Source organism: Hippopotamus amphibius, chromosome 6, assembly GCF_030028045.1.
Source record: "Hippopotamus amphibius kiboko isolate mHipAmp2 chromosome 6, mHipAmp2.hap2, whole genome shotgun sequence".
Lineage (NCBI taxonomy): Eukaryota > Metazoa > Chordata > Mammalia > Artiodactyla > Hippopotamidae > Hippopotamus > Hippopotamus amphibius.
The window spans coordinates 53271358-53285008 of record NC_080191.1 but is presented as its reverse complement, the minus strand read 5'-3'; the positions used below and the strand labels follow the sequence as shown (position 1 = coordinate 53285008).

At 35.2% G+C, this 13651-nt stretch overlaps 1 protein-coding gene across 5 annotated transcripts in view; it reads right to left on the bottom strand.

The window, feature by feature from the left end:
* The window catches only part of TAB2 (TGF-beta activated kinase 1 (MAP3K7) binding protein 2), a 78564-nt gene that overhangs the window by 51722 nt on the left and 13191 nt on the right, over window positions 1-13651 (bottom strand). For 3 of the 5 annotated variants that reach the window (XM_057739678.1, XM_057739675.1, XM_057739677.1), the window contains exon 2: window positions 1836-1984. The exons of the other annotated variants lie outside the window; for them this stretch is intronic. The gene's annotated coding sequence lies outside the window, so the exon portion shown is untranslated. The remainder of the gene's footprint in view (window positions 1-1835; window positions 1985-13651) is intronic. 5 annotated transcript variants of the gene reach the window in all.

Below are 13651 nucleotides of genomic sequence, written 5' to 3'. Positions count from 1 at the left end.
TTCAATTACTTCTTACAACATTCCTATAAGGATTAAATGAGAAACTGCAGGTAAAACTCTTCACACATAATGCCTAATCACATAACAATAAGTGTTGTCCTTTATAGGTTTTACTACTACCTAATCTCTATCTAACTTGATATCAACTTTCAGTCCTCACTACCGCAGTCAGCTTTTCAAAACTCACTGACTTAAGTGCACCAATGCTAAGAAATCTGCAATGGATTCTCATGACCTACTGAACTAAATTCAAACTTCATCAGACATTTGAAGGCATGTATGACACAGCTCTATCACCCATCATATCCTTCTATACCCTACTATTCTGGAGGCACACTGGAGTGCTCACAACTTTTAGAACACATATACTTTGACTTCAGTAACTTAGGAATACTCTTGTTGCTCTCGCTAAAGAATTGTATCTACTCTTCAAGGCTCAGTAGAAATATTACCTTCTCTACAAAGTTGATTCTCTCTAGCACTCTCAAGTACATTGTCTGCACCTCTATTATACTTTTTCTTTTTATAACTTGTCTGTAAGCTCACTGAAAGCAAGGTTTATTTATTTTTACATCCCTATTGTGCCTAGCATACCGTTTTATACACAATTTGCATTCAATAATGTAGGAAATGTCCACCATTACTCATAGCCCCAGTGATAGCCAGTAAGACGTGCAATCTAGAAGCGATTCTAATTTCCCTTCAAGTCACCTACCAGTGGTAGTGACCCTATAGTAACTCTGGTAGTAACTCTTTCTAGTCCTAATTCAACACACAGTGAGATATAATTATTTCAATACCAAACAAATGAAGTGGCACATAATCAGTGACCTAATGCTGACAAGACTGGCTTACAGTAAATTCATTACACATTAACACCAGAGGAAGAAATACAAAGCAGAAGCTAGAATATAGAATCATCTTTAAAATCACAATTGGGATATAAAATTCCTCTATTTTATTTTGGGTAATCTCTAATCTATCTGAATTGAACTTTAAAATCAAAAGATATGTGCGGTCATCTACCCATTTAGTAAATAAAGTCCCTTTTTATGGATTATTTCTAAATCTACACAAATTGGTAAAAGCAGTAAATGCCCTTAAACGCTAACTGACCTCAACCCTCTAACCATTCATAGTAGTTTTTTCTTGGTTAAAATCTAAGGTAGCAAGAAACCTTAATTTTTAGTTTTGTTGTTACGTTCCATGACAATTCCAACTACTTATGACTTTGGTTTCTTTTGAGCAATCAAGTGAAAACAGAGCAAATACTTGTCATATACTTACATTTAAAATACAATTAAAATCTTCAGGTAAAAGTATGACATAATACATTACTTGATTCTATCCAGGAATCTTACTGCTTCCAATTTTTGAAGAACATATTAACTCTTTATGTGAAGGCATTTGAAGTGTAGAATAGTTGAGGACTTCAAGACAGAGAATTAGTTTCATTTATTTAATTCTCTAAACTACTTGTACCATATGTGAACCTCTTAAAGGAAGACAGTTTTGCTGTTACTGTTTACTTTTCAATGAAGACCAGAGTACTTTCTGTACATTTACAGGGCTTAACTCAATAGCATTTCAAATTGATTTTCCTTAAATTGTTTTTGCATTAGTTTGCTATTACTAGCAAACAAGTTAAATTAGAAATATTCAGGCAGAAGGTATGTTAGTCAATACTAGCTGCATGTTACCTAGTTGTTAGGGATGTTACCAAACTTTAAAGCAAGATGACCATAAGTTTTGAAAGTAAAGTTTTGGTTATTATAGATTTCATAGTAAGGCAGTTACATGGCTAAGCTTGACTGGTGCCATGGACTTTAGCATACCTGGAAATAGAAAAATTCAAATGGTAGCTGTTCTTGATTGGCCCATTGCCATTTTTGCAGCTTACAAATTTTTAATTAAGTAACTGCAGTGAGCTCATCTCTACTGGATACTTCTTTTCCAGGGCAGGTCCAGGAACTGGGTCTGGAGCCTTGAAAGCAGAAGAGAAACTAGAGTAAACTAGAGGTAGGCAGAACAAGAAACGTGACCAGATAACATTGAGATCTAATGGCAGTGAGGTAGTCCCCAGTGTCTCTCACATAAAATATTAAGTGGAAAAGAATCTCTTAAATCACAAGTTACCAGAAGATGCTACTTGCATTAGTTAAGTCATTGTCTTAATCCACCCAATTCCATTCTGAACTCCCAATTCTAGAAACTAAAACATTAGTAGCCTTTATGAAATCTCTATTGGCTTTTAGCAACAGATGTCCATATGGGACAACAGAGTATAACAGAATGAGAAAAACAACAATAAATTCATTTTCATTGGTAAAATTGGAATTGCAAAGTCCTCATTTTCAGGTCACTTTTCTCTTTTGCTATCTTATTTCCAATCATCTAATTGTTCCCCTAAACTCCTACAATCAAGTCTCAGAGGTTTCTTAAGAAATGCTTTAAATACATCCAAGCAATGAGTTGAACTTCAAGTCCCAATTTTTTTAAAAAAACTTGGTAATTCTTAAAGAGGGAGGCAGAGAACAGCTCATAAGATGTGGTTCTTAACCACACTGGAAATTCTTTTTTCCATTACCAAAATAGATTCAATGTTTTTTTTTTTTTGGTTAGGTCCACATTATTAAAACACACACACACACAACTTGCAACTACAAAGGTTACAGAAATGGTAGGCTATTAAAAATGTTACACTGTTGTACTAATAAGATTGCTAGGCCTGGAAATGATGTCCTTATGTTTGGTGAGCTGATACCCTTAGGAGTCTCTCTAAGAAATGAATCAATCTCACAGCAGTCGAAATAAACTGAATCCTCTGCTGCTGTCAAATGATGGCAGATTGTCAGAATTGTAACAGGACAAAAAAGTAGACAAGACAAGGATTCAAAGAATTTAACTCCCTGCATTTCTAGTAACTAGAAACACAACAAAGCAAAATAGAATGAAAGTAGTTTTTAAGAAAAATGCCAATTTTCCACCTTTTGTAATGGCAAGTGGTAGGTGAAAATATTCTGGTAGAGAAATATCTAGGTTCAAATCTGGTCCAGTATAAACTAAAACTCTGCAGAAGTTTCTGTTCTATTTAATGGGATACCATCCTCCACCTCACTGGATTAAGAGAATTAGCACCTAAAGCTGGCACACAGTAGGTATTCAATACATTTTTCTGCATAATGGAACATTATTTTTTAATTCTAAACGTGAGTAAACTTAAGCTTTCATTTTCATAAATACTAAAGCAACAACTGTGTAACAAGCTTTAGGTTTAAATAACTCAATTGTGTCACATTCTAAGAGATATAACTGATTTAACAACATTGATTTCAGAACCAAGCAAATGTGAGAGAGCTCAATTCTGAGAACTGATGATAAATAAAAATATAACAATTTACATTTAGGATATAAAGAGAATTAGTGGTAAACAAGTAAGTAGACATGTAATTCTTCCTCCTCCAAGTAAAAGAGAAAATACTTTTGTCAACACACCTCTTGTGAAAAGGTTATAGATCTGGGATACAGTGCCTTTAAAAAAAAAAAAAGGGAATCAATATATGATCTAACTTGGTCTTTAAGTCAGGAAATGCTTTAAGGGCAAAGAAAAGCCTTACATTTGAGCAATAATTTTCCTCTTACTGATAGAACAGTGGGTTCCACACAAAATTATTATTTACCAAATATGGTTCAAAGATCAGATTACACCTTCCCTGGCATTACCAAGTAATACAGCAAGTATCACAAGCCACAAGGAATTTAAAAAAAAAAAAGGATAAAAAATTTCCTTAAAGTCACTCAAAATGTATTCACTGCTACAACTTTACTTCGAATAGTTTGTAAAAGTTAATGGAAAGAGTCTTACTCAAGATAGATTGCAATTTACTTAGAGATGGTAAGATTAAATTGTTTTGCCAGAAGGCCAAACAAACAAAAAAAAAAGAGTATTTATGAGTGAGGATTCCCATTCGTTAACCCATAAGGATAGGCTTTCAGTTTAAAGACCATCAAGAAAAACACTTTTATAGGTAAACCATTAATTTTTGTTTTTATAACTAGCTATCATATTGAAATCTCATTACTCATACAATGTTTCAGTTGACTCTTCTGGATTTTCCAGATATAAAATGTCATCTACAAATAAATGAGCCTCCTCCCTTTCAATTACACCTTCTGTTTGTTTTTTGGTCTAATTATATTGGCCAGCATTCCCAAGACAATGTTATGTAACAGTAATGCTGGCCAGACCTGTTTTGATTCATGACTTTTTAAAAGGAATTTAGTATTTCACCAAATACTAAAATAGGAATTCTAGTATTTTACCATTTCTAGTAACAAAATGCTGGCTTCTGGTCTGAGATATATAAAACCTTAGCTCTGTTCGTTCATTCTTGTTTCACTAAGAATTCTTATTAGAAATAAATGTTAGTTTCCCTTCTTTGGATATCCCTCAAGATATTCATACCCCCCAACTACTAATATGACAATGTAATGTCTTATCATTACATTCCTAGAGTGAATACTACTCTGTTATAGTATTATTCTGTTAATATAATGCTAGATTCCATTTGATAGCTTTATTAAGCATGTTTTGCACCAATTTTTGTGAGACTGATTTGTAATCTTCCTTTTTAGTTGTATTTTACATTATGCTGGCTTTGTAAAAAGAACCAGAAAGCTTACCTTTTTTCCTCTGTATTCTGAAATACACAGTTAATTATCTGGTTCTTTTTGCAGGGAAGAGTCTCATACCAGTTAAGACCAGCATTTTCATTTGTGGCTCCAGATCCTATCCCTTTCTTTCACATTTCCTTGAGGAAACCAACACCCTTTCTTTTCAATCTCTCACTTAAAACCTATGAGCATACTTAAGTCTTAACCAACTTAAACATACATTCATGTATACATTTGTACCACAAAAACTTTCCTTACCAGTTAAGTCTTGTTCAGCAAGTATTTATTCACAAAGCTATTTATTAAAACTGCTACTCTATTCAAGGTGCTGAGAATGAACTGCAGTTCCTGCCCTCTATCTATTCCTAATCCAGTAAGGAATAAAAACATGCATACAAAAAACTGCAATAGCAATGCAAGTAATAAACAAGCTATGCTAGGCCATCTCTCTCTTACCACCTGTGCCCTGCCAAGCTCCTCTACTGAGTAGTTATGCTATGGCCTCAACTTCGCTTTAATCTGCCTTCAAAGTTTCCTCCCTTGGTAACAGTTTTATTCAAATCACCAAATCCAGTAACCTCTTTAGGAGCCTTACCCATCATTTTGCAATAACTTCGCTGCTTGATTCATATTTTTTTAAAATAAATCCATTTAGATCTTCAAATGTACTCAGTTAAATTTTATTTTTTAAGAGACAGTTCATAGAATATTTTAAGTTTTATTAGGCACTTTTAATTCACTATATCATGTGATCCTCATGAAAAACCACCAAGTAAGGCCAGGTAATTATTACTCTCATTTGCAAGGTTTAGAAAAATTGAGTTATTTACTGATTATCAAAACTCCAGTAAGCAGCAGAGTTAGGGCTAACTCCAGGTCCAGGCTTCCATCCTCTATGTTTTATTAACTTGACTGATTAATTACTAACTTGAAAGCTCACTGATTATTCTCTTCTTGCAAACTTTTCTGGTCAACACTGCACATTCTTCTAGCTTCCCATGTTCCTTATTTCGGTGCTTCTTAATGTCTGTCAAAAGGATGTGTAAGTACAAACTATGACATTTATTCTCTCACTTCTTCCTCTGGCATCTTATCCACACTTACAGCATAATCTACGGAGAAGTTCCTTTAAATTGTGGTTTAAGCTTTCTGTTCTACTTGATGAAACTTAAACATTCAGAATCACAGAATTTGATGTTGAAAGGGCCTTAGAGATTGTTTACTCCAACATCCTTAGTTAATAAGTCATCAGCAGAATTTGAATACAAGTTTAAGACAAAATTTGCCTTTTTAAACTTATGAATCATAAAATATATACATATACAGCATATTTATACACAGTAAATAGAAAGCAACTAAACAAATTTCAAGAGTAATTATTGGACCTTATTTCTTTTTTGTTAAAGATAGCTGTCCATATTTGTAATATGATAATACTAATGTATGAGTCCATTTAGCAAAGTAACTTTTAAAAAAATCATGGAACAACAATAAAGTTAAAATCTGCTCAATCCTACATATTCATGCATTAATTATCTATCTTCCAGATTTTTATAGTGAACTGGGACTCAAAATCACACCACTATCTAGCCTAATGCTTCCCACCTAGGTTGACAATCATGACCTAGTCTACCAGGCAGGAACAGATACCACTAGCCTGTTTGCTGAACACCACTTAGAATAGTGTCTGGTACATGGTAAGCACTGAAAATGCATCAGCTGCCACTGTTTCTCCAGCAATTACCACCTCTGAATACATTCATATGATTATAAATATAGCCATATAAATAATTTGGCCATACAGACAAGCATCCTGTTGGAGGACCAGTACCTCACTCTTCTCCCTTCAGTTTACTGTCCAGGTTTTGTCCTAGCAAGCAGGGTCACAACCCTTAGCTACCTAGGAATACTTTTCCAACCACTCCCAAGCTAGAAGTACTTTAATATCTCAACATCAGAGTCTATAGGCTCTGAAAATTAAGAGCTCATTTTAAAAGGAAATTTTCTACTCCAACACTTCTAAACTTTTAAGCTCATTTACCCATGATACAGAATACATGAAAAATAAAAGGGAATCTCAGGTGAGGCAAGATTTTTTTCCTCTTAATTGTGCTTGAGTTTAAACTTAAACTCTTCCCCAAACTAGCTTCCCCTCTTCAACTTCCCATTTTTATCAGAAATGCGATTTTCTTGTTAGCCTGAAAACTGAAATTACCTTAATTTCTCTCTTGCCTTTTCTCTTTACCTTTCTCAACTGCTTCAATTTTCATCCATTTAATAATTAACATTCCTCAAAATACAACTCCTAAGCCTCTCCTCACTGGATGTTATGGTCAATATAGTTCACAATCACTTCCACAGTTCTGAAATCTAAAAAGTTCTGAAAAGATTTTTTTATGAAGCTTCATGTCAAAACTCATCTGGTAGTGGCAAAAGTCTGCTTGTAACTGACATGAAGCTACTTATAGGCTTTATTTAGCCTCTTGCTGTAATGTAAACATTTCCATTTTTCACTGCAGAAATACTAGTGTTTAACTACTGGGTGATGCCTCAAACCTTGCTGGGGATGTTATATAATATACAACATTTATACATGTTACCTTTCTAAAACTCAAAAAATTATGAATTTCAAAACACAGCTGGCCCCAGGGTTTCAGGTAAGGTATCATGAACCTGGGGACTTCCTAGGTGGCACTGTGGTAAAGAATCTGCCTGCCAATACAGGGGACACGGGTTCGAGCCCTGCTCTGGGAAGATTCCACATGCCACGGAGCAACTAAGCCCGTGCGCCACAACTATTGAGCCCATGTGCCGCAACTGTTGAAGCCCACGCACCTAGGGCCTGTGCTCCACAACAAGAGAAGCCACTACAATGAGGAGCCCGCACACCACAATGAACAGTAGCCCCCACTCGCTGCAACTAGAGAAAGCCCATGTGCAGCACCTAAGACCCAACGCAGCCAATAAATTAAAAAAATATATATAAAAAAAAAGGTATCATGAACCTGTACAATATTGTTCCAAGAATCCTAATTTAGGCACCCTATTCTTAACTTTCTTTTTGATACTTTCCCTTACACCACTCCATGCATTTCAGCCTCCATATTTATCACCAGGTCCTATAGGTTCTTCTTTCTAAATACCACAATTGCCAATTCTATTCCTACTGCTACCACACTATCCCAGTCATCCAACTTCTAAATGATCAGACCCATAGTACACCTCCCTCCCATTAAGTTCTTCCTATTTGACCTATTGAATATAGCACAGCAGATTAAGAAAGGCTCCTATATAACCACTTTAAATATTTCACTCCTTTGCACAAGAACTTAACTGGAACAGATACACAATAAAAGTGTAAAGACAGTGATTGTGAGATTACAGATGAATTTTAGTTACCTTTTAAACCTTAGTTTATCTGTAACTGTAAGCTAAGAAGAGGTTCTCTTTTATTTCAAACTTAATGAAATTTAAGTTTGAAAGTTAAGATCACGAAGAAAATCAATTATACTGAAAAACACAGTAACCAAGTGTTTTTTAGAACCCATATTTATGATATATTTATATATCTGCTTCTTTATTAACACTCAGCACAATAAAATCCAGCAGAGGTCTAATAACAACTATAATTCTGAAGTAATAATCTGCATCAAATACACTCAGAGACAGCCACAACAGTAAAGTAATATGAAAATAACTGTCCTTTTTTTCTGTTAGTAAAAAAGTCACAGGCACTGCTAATACTACTGTGCCTTATTACTTAAAATCATAATGTAAGGAAATATTAAATTTCAATTACAGGTTATTGTTAGTAAAAATATAAAGATTTTTTTTTTTCATCTAAATGCAGGGACTCATCCAAATTCTCTCCTCAGACCCTCTTCAGGGTTATAGAGCCTAGAGTTAAACACCACCTACTTCTATTTTCCGCCGGTCCCCACAGTCAGAGAAAATCAGTCAGGCTCTGTCTGAACATGTTCAATCCTGCTTTCATTCCTGACTATGCTACTGCTCTAGCTGAGGCTGTCATTTCTCCACCTGGATGCTTATCAAAATTTGAACTACCTCTTCAAAAGCAATTCATGTTCCATCTTCTTTTTGAACTCTTTTTCTCCTGCTTCAGCCCACATGGATCTCTCTATTCCTAGAACTCCTAATGTACCTGTGGGTCAATGCTTCATGAACCAACACGTAATTATCCTCTTATATTTCCACTTCTGTGTCTCTTCATCTAAGGTGTAAGATCCCTGGGGACGCAAGCAACATCCTTGTATATAGGACACTGCCTACATATAATATAGGCATAAAGAATGTATTCAATAAAGAAACTATTCTCAATAAACCAAGTATTAGAAGATAATTTCTTTGGGAAGTTTAAGTACTAGAAAAATACATCAAGAGGACTGAAAAGACTCCACTAAGCAGTAAAACCAGACTCATAAATTAAGCTTAATATTAATAATCCACCTCAATCAGAACCTAGACAGTCACATTATATTAAAAACTCAGAAACTTATTTACTAGGCAGTAATGAATTCCAAGTAATAAATCAAGAAAAGAGTGTTAAAGTAGGCATAAAACAATGATTCATTCAAAAAATATCTGCTAAGCATCTACTACATGCCAGGCACAATTCCAGATTCCACAGATTCAATGGGTAAAAAAAAAAAGAGAAAACAAAACAAAAAACAAAAACAAAACTCACACAAGAATTTACTGTTATATCTTGGACTAGAACCTGGAGCTCCTGATTCTCATTCTGAAGCTCTGGAACAAAAAGCTGTTTCTATCTTTCAGAATAGGTAAAGTCAGGGTGGGGAAATGTTCTCAGAAGGCAGTAAATCATATAAAACATAATAAAGAAACAGATTTGGAGCTATTAAAATTATATATAATCTACACAGTGTATATATATGTATATATATAAAAATAACTTTAAAATCTCTGTACGTAAAATCTATAAAGAAATAGATTTGGGGATAAGTTTCAATTGTCTTATGTAGAATATTTATTATCTAATGATACTATATGAATGAGGTATTATTCTACTCACTGATTAATATTTTAATCACAAACACGTCATAGTTTCTTCTTCAAAGAGCTCTGCCAAGTTGCCTTATTTACTATATATAAAAATATAAAAACTCATCTACTAATATGCCGAAAGTGGGGTAGGTGACAGTAGTAATGGGGACAAATACTCCTCTACGTAATCTTTTTCATTGGCGGGAAGGGCCCAAAGTAGGAGAATAATGGGAATGTGGGTAGGAAGCAAGGAACTGCTCTCCACACATTTCAATCTCTAGTGCTGATTGTGACCAAACAGAAATTACTTTTCTTAAAGGGAAGTTCTTAGACTAACAGTAACGGAATTCAGAGAGTGAGTGAGTGAGTGAGTAAGGGGGATGGATGAGTGGGTGGGACTGGAACAAATAAGCTAACAGTCTGACAGTGCCATGCTAGTCACTTCAAGTCATCCTGCTCAAAACTCAACCCACTGCCTCCCACACAATAACATATCTATGTGTTAATTACTAATAACAGAGCATTGATTCTGAAGCTAGAAATCTCAGGGTCTTCAATTCTTTTCCCCACCATACACAATCAGTGGCAAAGTTCTACTGATCATTCCACAAGTGTTTCTTGCATTTTCTATTCCCACAACATCCTTATTCAGGTATTTGTTACCTGGACAACTGAAGTAACAAGATAATCTCTCCTTTTTTAAAAAAAATATTTATCCATTTATTTATTTGGCTGTGTCAGGTCTTAGCTGCAGCAAGCAGGATCTTTCATTGTAGCACATGGGCTCAGTAGTTGCAGAGCGCGGGCTCTAAGAGTGAGCAGGCTTAGTTGCCCCATGGCATGTGGGATCTTAGTTCCCCAACCAGGGATCAAACGCGCATCCCCTGCATTGGAAGGCAGACTCTTAACCACTGGACCACCAAGGAAGTCCTGAAGTAGCACAATAATCTCTTATCTGATGGTTTATTCCACTCTTAGGCCTTTCTAAGCTATATTTCACAGTGGTAACAAGCTTCCTAGTTCCTAAAACATAGCTGGGTCATGTCACTGCCCTCCCCAAGAGAGGTAAAGATTTTGTTCAATTAGACTGTACTGAGTTTCTGTAGAAGGTGATGACATTGACCTAGGGAATAATGGAAAAGAGGCTGGGCAGAAAGAGAGGAGATTTAAAGACCAAGAACTTACAACAAAGGAGTCAGAAAAGTTAGCTAAAACACAGGAAAGAATGGGATCAAGAAAGCCAAATGAAAAGAGGTATAACAATAAAGTTTTAAGTTTATTATTTTTATAATAATTTTGGAACAATGAATAACTAATATTTATTAAGCATTTACTTATGTGCTAAGTACTGGGCCAAATGATTTATAATGCATTCACTCATTTAATGTTCTCAATAATCATGAGAGGTAGGTGCCTCTGTATCAGACTCAGCTGACTACACATTGTTCTCTCCCAGAGAAAATAAGGATTATTTTACATAGCCCTCTGCCTTACTCCCCACAATGCCTAAATCAGAGCACTTAATTTACATCCTTACTATGTTGGTGTCAACAATATCAGAGAAAAGCCATTTTTTCCTATAAATTTCATTAATGTGTCATGGACTAGCACGATATATACATGTATATACAGATACATACATACATACACATACATAAACATACACATACAAACACACTAGGGATCTGGAAATAAAATACTATGTCTTTCAAAAATAACTGTTCTCTTGGGGCTTAAATCTGAATTGGATCAGTAAAGGCTCAGGGCATTTTTGTCCTGTAAAGCTCAAATGAGAAAAGGTATATGAAAATGTTTTTTAAAGTATAATCATTACTGAACAGAAACTTGGCTTATACCTCCACCAACTACCTGGAAATGGGGAGGACTAGATAAAAGGCAGATGAAAGTTACTTTCTTTTAAAATGTGTATAGGAAATTTTCTATGAGATACTACTATGGACTAAACTCTAAGCCCAGCCTATTTGCAATGTATGCTCCATTTCATACAAGAAGTCTGGGTGAAGTTTAGATGATTTTGCATAAATCCACTGCCACTATGAAAAGAGAACAAATAACAAAAGGCAGAACGTGTACCTCACTGCCCTTGGGTTAACAATGTTCCTATGTTTGGGTGCATTCTTCAGGGGTGTAATGTTTGTTTGAAAGCATCAGGGTACTATTCAGAAAAGAAATTTGACCATAACCTATACTCTGGAATCTCAAAAACTTACTTTCAAAAAAAGCAAGCAAACTTTAGTAGTGCATGTGTTAAACTTTAGTAGTATGTGTGTTCACTCATTCATTCACAAATATTTACACAGAGCTTAAGTGCCAAGGCACTGTACTAATGCTGTAAAAACTCACTTAGTGGGAGAAACTGAAAAATAAACAGACTATTATAATACAATATGGTAAATCCTGCAATAGGGGAAATAAAACAAAGTGCTAGAGATATTTAAATTATAAATAAGAAAATATATTAATCAGTTACAACAGAAAATATCATGCCACTTAAAAAGGTATTTTCCAGAACACCTTAACATGAAAAAAACACATCTGAATGGAACTTAGAAGATCTGTCTTTTTACCAAGTCTGTAAACTGAGGCTCACCCTTTCCCTTTACCAATTTAATTCTGGCTCTAAGTCAGAAATCTAAGTCTCTCTTTGCTAGCTATTTTGCATTCCTGTTTTTACTTTTTGTTTCTAATCTGTCTCTCTGGCTATCTGTTTTATCTACAAAAGAAATGCTGCCACAGAAAGCCTTTCAGTCCTGTGCCAAACCCCTTTTACAATATGCATAAAGCTACTTTGTTTACAAAGATTTAGGACAAAGTTCTGAAAATTAGTAAAGCACATGTGCCTATACTTCTATTATAGCCATCTACTTATCAAATAAGCATGGTTAAATACACATTACAATGAATATATACCTCCCCAAACTGTCTCCCAACCACATAGTTTCTGGTGCACTCAGTTCGATATAAACAACAGTGTTGATAAACAGAACCGATCCAAATTCTCACAAAGTTCTTTACGTCCTAGGAGAATCTTGTTTTTTGCTAATAAATCTTAAACAATAGTACAGTAAAAAGAAAATGGTTACAGGTATAATTTTCACAAATATCACTATAATTTCTCATATATCAATTCAACTGACTCTAATTTCTACTGCTAGCCTGAATTTCTTGAATGAATTCCATTTTGTATATCAAATCACCTACCTACCTGATAGGTCCAGTTAAAGGTCTAGTAGGCCTTTCAAAGTCAACACATCCAAAAAAAACCTTGTTGATTGCCCAGCCCAAAGTGTTACTTCACTGTCTTCCCCAACTCAGTCAACAGCCACTCCATACTTCCAACTGCCTGGGCCAAAAATCTTGGAGTCATCCTTGACTTCTCTTTTACGCCTCAGATCCAATTAATCAATTCCTGCCCACCCAGGGTTTGTAACATATCCAAAATATGGCCTCTTCACACCCTTTCCTGTTGTTACTCTGGTCCAAGCCACTATCAGCTCTCATTTGGATAACTGCAATAATTTCCAATATGGCTTCCCTGTTGACATCTTTGCCCTGCTCTTACAGTTTATTCCACAAAGAGCTGCCAGGGTGAATGTTTAAAAAGGAACGTTACCATCAGTTAACAGTTTAAAGAAGAAAAACCATATGATCATATCAATTGACTCAAACTAGGCACCTACAAAAAACATACAGCTAACATGTACTTAATGGTGACAGACTTAATGCTTTCCCCTAAGGTCAGGAATAAGACTAGCTTGTCTGATCTCGCCATGTCTACTAACACAGTACTGGAAGTACTAAACAGAGCAGTAAGGAAACAAAAGGAAATAAAAGGCATACAGATTGGAAAGGAAGAAATAAAACTGGGACTTTCCTGGTGGCTCAGTGGTTAGGAATCCGCCTGCTAACGCAGGGGACACCGGTTGGAGCC